Raw genomic sequence first — 5,826 nt, forward strand, 5'->3', positions numbered from 1 at the left:
CGTCTCAATCCTGTTTATTTCCTTCAAAATCCCCAAATTCCCATGAAAATACTTGCATATAGCGGCGGAGAGTGCCTTAAATTGGGTCCTGACCGTCTCGAACGATTCTGGTCTCTAGGTCACCAGTCCCGAAGACCGGCCTGTCAGGAAGCGCCGGGAATGTTTTCAAAGTTGGAATGGGAATTTTGTTGCGTTCCAGAGAGCCTAGGGGGAGAAAGTTTGTATACGGACCGCCCACTCTATATTCCGGGAAGAAGTTGATCTTGGAATATGTTCTTGAGATTTATAGACGAGGCCCAGATCTTGCTTTTTATCTCCGGCTTTCCAGCGATAAATGGAAGCAGCTGAGTGGGGGGCAACCAGTATCTCTCGTACCGTGAGCCTGGTTCACTGTCTCGTGGTTCCTGGTTCAACCTGTCTCGTGGTTCCTGGTTCAACCTGTCTCGTGGTTCCTGGTTCAACCTGTCTCGTGGTTCCTGGTTCAACCTGTCTCGTGGTTCCTGGTTCAACCTGTCTCGTGGTTCCTGGTTCAACCTGTCTCGTGGTTCCTATCTCAACCTGTCTCATGGTTCCTGGTCTACTGTCTCATGGATCCTGGTCTACTGTCTCGTGGATCCTGGTCCAATCTGCCTCTTAGAGGACGACCTCGCGTCTGTAGCCATCTGTAGTGCCAGCAAGGCACTATATAATCACAGCATGGCCTTCTGTAGTGCCACACTGCGGTCTCTGCCGCCAGTAAGAGAGTCTGTAGCTGGCCATAAAGCCGTCTATGTCGCCAACTGTGACTAACCCTGCACAGCGTGTTGTGTGTGGACACCAGGAGGAAGCCTTTTCCCTGCCCCCTCAACCCATCCTCCCTTCTCTCACTTATCCCCGACTCTAGCTTTTATTTTCCTGCGTGACTGTGCTTAACGTCAGTCCTGATATTTACGGTTGGGGGCCCAGTGGAGGAGCGGCGTGTTCGCTGCCTGCCTGGCCGCCCCCCACAGGAACAGCCAGGGTGGGCAGAGGTGAGGGGGGAAGGGGGATAGGGAGTAAATAGGGAACAGGGTGTGGGGGATAGCGGGAGCTAGGTGGAAGGTTGGCTCGGAAGGAGCAGGGAAAAGGCAAGAGGGTACTGATAGAAGGATAGTGGAGCCAGTCGAAGATAAGAAAAAGGGTATATAGGCCGTAGGAATAAGGGAAACTTAAGGGTTATTAAAACTTACCTAGTGGCTACCTCGCATTAATCGCAGAGGACGTAGGAACACCTTGTTTATCAACGTGAACCCGTGTAACATGTAACAGCGTGAGAGAATATAAACGCTCTTTAGAATTGTTGTTTTGTGAATTAGTTTGAAGGAGAAGAAACCGTCTCCAACTCCCAGGAGACAACTTCTGGGGACTTGAGGGACGTGAAGGCACCCCCTCTACATGCTGGTTGAGTCAGTATGGTGTTGCTCCTTGCCCACCCTCCAGCACATTGTCTCAAGAACCCACTGTCTCAAGAACCCACTGTCTCAAGATCCCACTGTCTCAAGATCCCACTGTCTCAAGAATTCCTTGTCTTAAAAAAACTTTCTCAAGAAACCACTGTCTCCTTTTTCTTGCTTTTCTCGTTATTAATCTGTTCTTATCTTCTTTTTTTGTACGTTGTTGACCTGTCCTTTTATCCTATAGGGATTTCCTGGAGCATATTTTATTTTCCTATGATCTTCCTCGTTACTCAAGTAGACATTCTACCGGTTCTTCCAAGCATTTGTTGTGCCTTTCCCACTATGTTAAGCTTCCTTATATTCTACATTAGTTCTGCTGTGCCTTGCTTGCTTGTGTCCGCCTCTGCTGCTTTCTGCTGTTCCACGCTTGGTGTCTTCTACTGCTGTGCCTCCCTGTCTCTCCTACTGCGACTGCTGTGCCCCCTTCTGCTGCTATGTCTCCGTTGCTGCCTATGAGGTGTGCGTTACCAAGGCAACTTTGCGTTGCTCTACGAGCTTCGCGTTACCTCTGTTCGTTTGCTTTGTGAACGTTCCTATATTCTCATTCTTGGATCTTCCCCGTAATCTGAGGTACCTCGGTGACTGTACCTTTTCTTTCTATAATTTATCCTTAGTGCCTTTTTTCCTTCTCAAGGCCTACTTTCCTCCTCATTGCTTACTTCCTAAATCGTTACTTTCCTCCTCTGTGCCTACTTTACTCCTCAGTACCTACTTTTGTCCTCAGTACCTACTTTCCTCCTCAGTACCTACTTTCCTCCTCTGTGCTTACCATTTTGATTTTACTCAGTGCATTCTATTCTCTCCAGTGTTCACCTCAGTTGTCACTCTTCCTTCGCGCTGTGCTTACTATCCTTCTCAGGGGCGGCCTCCTCTTCCACCCCCTTCCTTATCCTCCGCCGGGCCGCTCAGAACGGCTCCTGAGTGTAGCGGGAAATGACTCAAACCATGTGTTGCTGCTCATCTGCATAATCCAATCAGGCGCCGCAGTGGAGGGCCTAAGACGCGGTGGTGGCGGCGTGGGGGAGCTGGTGCCGCGGGTGTGGCCAAGAATTATGGGGGGGGGCTACGTGGGTGCTGCTGCTGCTGCTGCTGCTCTAGTGCTGCTGCTGCTGCTGCTGCTCTAGTGCTGCTGCTGCTGCTGCTGCTCTAGTGCTGCTGCTGCTGCTGCTGCTACTGCTGCTGCTGCTGCTGCTAGTACTGCCGCTGCTGCTGCTGCTCCTAGTGCTGCCACTGCTAGTGCTGCCGCTGATGATGCTGCTGCTGCTGCTAGTGGCTCCTGTAGCCACTGCTGCTGCTAGTGCTGCTGTAGCGGCAGTGTTAAATGAGTGACTTGCAAGCGGCCGGCAGGTCGGGGTAGATTATCCCGCGTGTGGACTCCACAGGTATCGAGCTTGGCTTGGAACGTAATACTAATAGTACATCTTTCTTAGCTGTGTGCACCTGGTACGCGAGATGTTGTGTACACGGACGGTAGTGTAGGAGAGACTGTATTCAAGGATGCTGGTGTGGAAGATCATGTATACATGTTTGTTGATGCAGGAGATGATGTTTAGAAGGATGCTCATGTACGAAATGAGGTTTAAATCGATTCTGAAATAATCAAATGTATCTTTCTCTCTTTGTAAAGTAGCTTTAAAGGTGCAAAATCAAAGTAGCAGTATTCTAAGGTGTATTCTATAATTTTTTCTTCCATATATACATTTCCCTAAACATGTTTCTCTTTTATCCTTTGGCCATAGTAGCGAGAACACGTAATGTTTGACGAAGTAAACACTGTCACAGCTCGACCCCCAGCCCCTCCTCCCCCAGGTCGTACACAACACGACCCCCGGCCCCCTCCTCCCCCAGGTCGTACACAACACGACCCCCGGTCCCTCCTCCCCCAGGTCGTACACAACACGACCCCCTGCCCCTCCTCCCCCAGGTCGTACACAACACAACCCCCGGCCCCTCCTCCCCCAGGTCGTACACAACACGACCCCCAGTCCCTCCTCCCCCAGGTCGTACACAACACGACCCCTGGCCCCTCCTCCCCCAGGTCGTACACAACACGACCCCCTGCCCCTCCTCCCCCAGGTCGTACACAACACGACCCCCTGCCCCTCCTCCCCCAGGTCGTACACAACACGACCCCCGGCCCCTCCTCCCCCAGGTCGTACACAACACGACCCCCGGCCCCTCCTCCCCCAGGTCGTACTCAACACGACCCCCTGCCCCTCCTCCCCCAGGTCGTACACAACACGACCCTTGGCCCCTCCTCCCCCAGGTCGTACACAACACGACCCCCTGCCCCTCCTCCCCCAGGTCGTACACAACACGACCCCCGGCCCCTCCTCCCCCAGGTCGTACTCAACACGACCCCCTGCCCCTCCTCCCCCAGGTCGTACACAACACGACCCTTGGCCCCTCCTCCCCCAGGTCGTACACAACACGACCCCCTGCCCCTCCTCCCCCAGGTCGTACACAACACGACCCCCGGCCCCCTCCTCCCCCAGGTCGTACACAACACGACCCCCGGCCCCTCCTCCCCCAGGTCGTACTCAACACGACCCCCTGCCCCTCCTCCCCCAGGTCGTACACAACACGACCCTTGGCCCCTCCTCCCCCAGGTCGTACACAACACGACCCCCTGCCCCTCCTCTCCCAGGTCGTACACAACACGACCCCCTGCCCCTCCTCTCCCAGGTCGTACACAACACGACCCCCTGCCCCTCCTCCCCCAGGTCGTACACAACACGACCCCCTGCCCCTCCTCCCCATGTCGTACACAACACGATCCCCTGCCCCTCCTCCCCCAGGTCGTACACAACACGACCCCCTGCCCCTCCTCCCCCAGGTCGTACACAACTCGACCCCCTGCCCCTCCTCTCCCAGGTCGTACACAACACGACCCCCTGCCCCTCCTCTCCCAGGTCGTACACAACACGACCCCCTGCCCCTCCTCCCCCAGGTCGTACACAACACGACCCCCTGCCCCTCCTCTCCCAGGTCGTACACAACACGACCCCCCTGCCCCTCCTCCCCCCCCCCTGGCCCCTTCCATCCACCCACATGCCAACTTCAAACTCATATATTCTTTGTACATATTTACATAATGACATGTTATACATACGTTACAGAGGATACATACTGACTCTTAATACATATTAACACACTTGACACATGTGGTACATAATGATATTTGATATATACTGTCACGTAATTCATACTGACACAGGATTCATACTAACACACGTGACACATACTGTCACGTGATTCATATTGACACGTGATACGCACTAGCTCATAATACATAGTGCCATGTGATATATTGATATATGATTTACATATATTGACACACGGGAGACATGAAGACACACACGTCCTGGGGTCGAACCCGAGGACTGTGGAGGAAGCAGGGAATCCGGATTGCGACTAACCCAAGTTAATGATGGCGTTCTCATGATCCACACACACACACAACCTCCATTCTTGCAGGTACTATGAGACGGGTTCCATCAGACCAGGTGTGATCGGCGGCTCTAAGCCCAAAGTGGCCACACCTACAGTGGTAGATGCCATCGCCAACTACAAGAAGCAGAACCCCACTATGTTTGCCTGGGAGATCCGGGAGCGGCTTCTGTCTGATGGCGTGTGCGACCAGGAGGGAGTGCCGTCCGTATCCAGCATAAACAGGTGGGTGAAGAGCAGCAATAACTAACCCAAAACTCGTCGTTCTCTTCTAGATATTACGAGACTGGGAGCTACAAAGCCGGTGTCATTGGCGGTTCCAAACCCAAAGTAGCGACTCCCGTGGTGGTGGATGCCATTGCCAGGTATAAACGGGAGAACCCCACCATGTTCGCCTGGGAGATCAGAGACAGGCTGCTTGCGGAGAGTGTTTGTACCCAGGAGAACGTACCCTCCGTGTCCTCCATTAACAGGTAACGTCGGCAGTAGCCTGGAGACCTACACCTGGCCTGCCAAAGCCTGCCTGCCTGCCTGTCGTGGCCTATCTGGCCTGCCTTGCACGCAGATCATCAGACTTGCTTTGTGTCTACCTGCCCAGCCTGCACCTCCCCTACACGCTACCTCAAGCAGGCAGCGTCCTTATTTAATTTTTTTTGGCACTTTTTCGTGTTTGTGTGTAGAGCGTCTGGCATCACTGCCTGCACAGACCAGTAGATTTGTTACATGCACTATTTCCATGTACACATGTACACTCCCATGTACACATGTACACTCCCATGTACAAATGTACACTTCCATGCACTTGCGTTTGTTTGGTTGCACGTAGACTTGTATACCGTAGTCGAAGGTAGGTGCTAGACACGTCGAAATGTAGTTGTATTTAGTAATGCCAAGAATGGTG

Source organism: Procambarus clarkii, chromosome 8 (assembly GCF_040958095.1).
Source record: "Procambarus clarkii isolate CNS0578487 chromosome 8, FALCON_Pclarkii_2.0, whole genome shotgun sequence".
Lineage (NCBI taxonomy): Eukaryota > Metazoa > Arthropoda > Malacostraca > Decapoda > Cambaridae > Procambarus > Procambarus clarkii.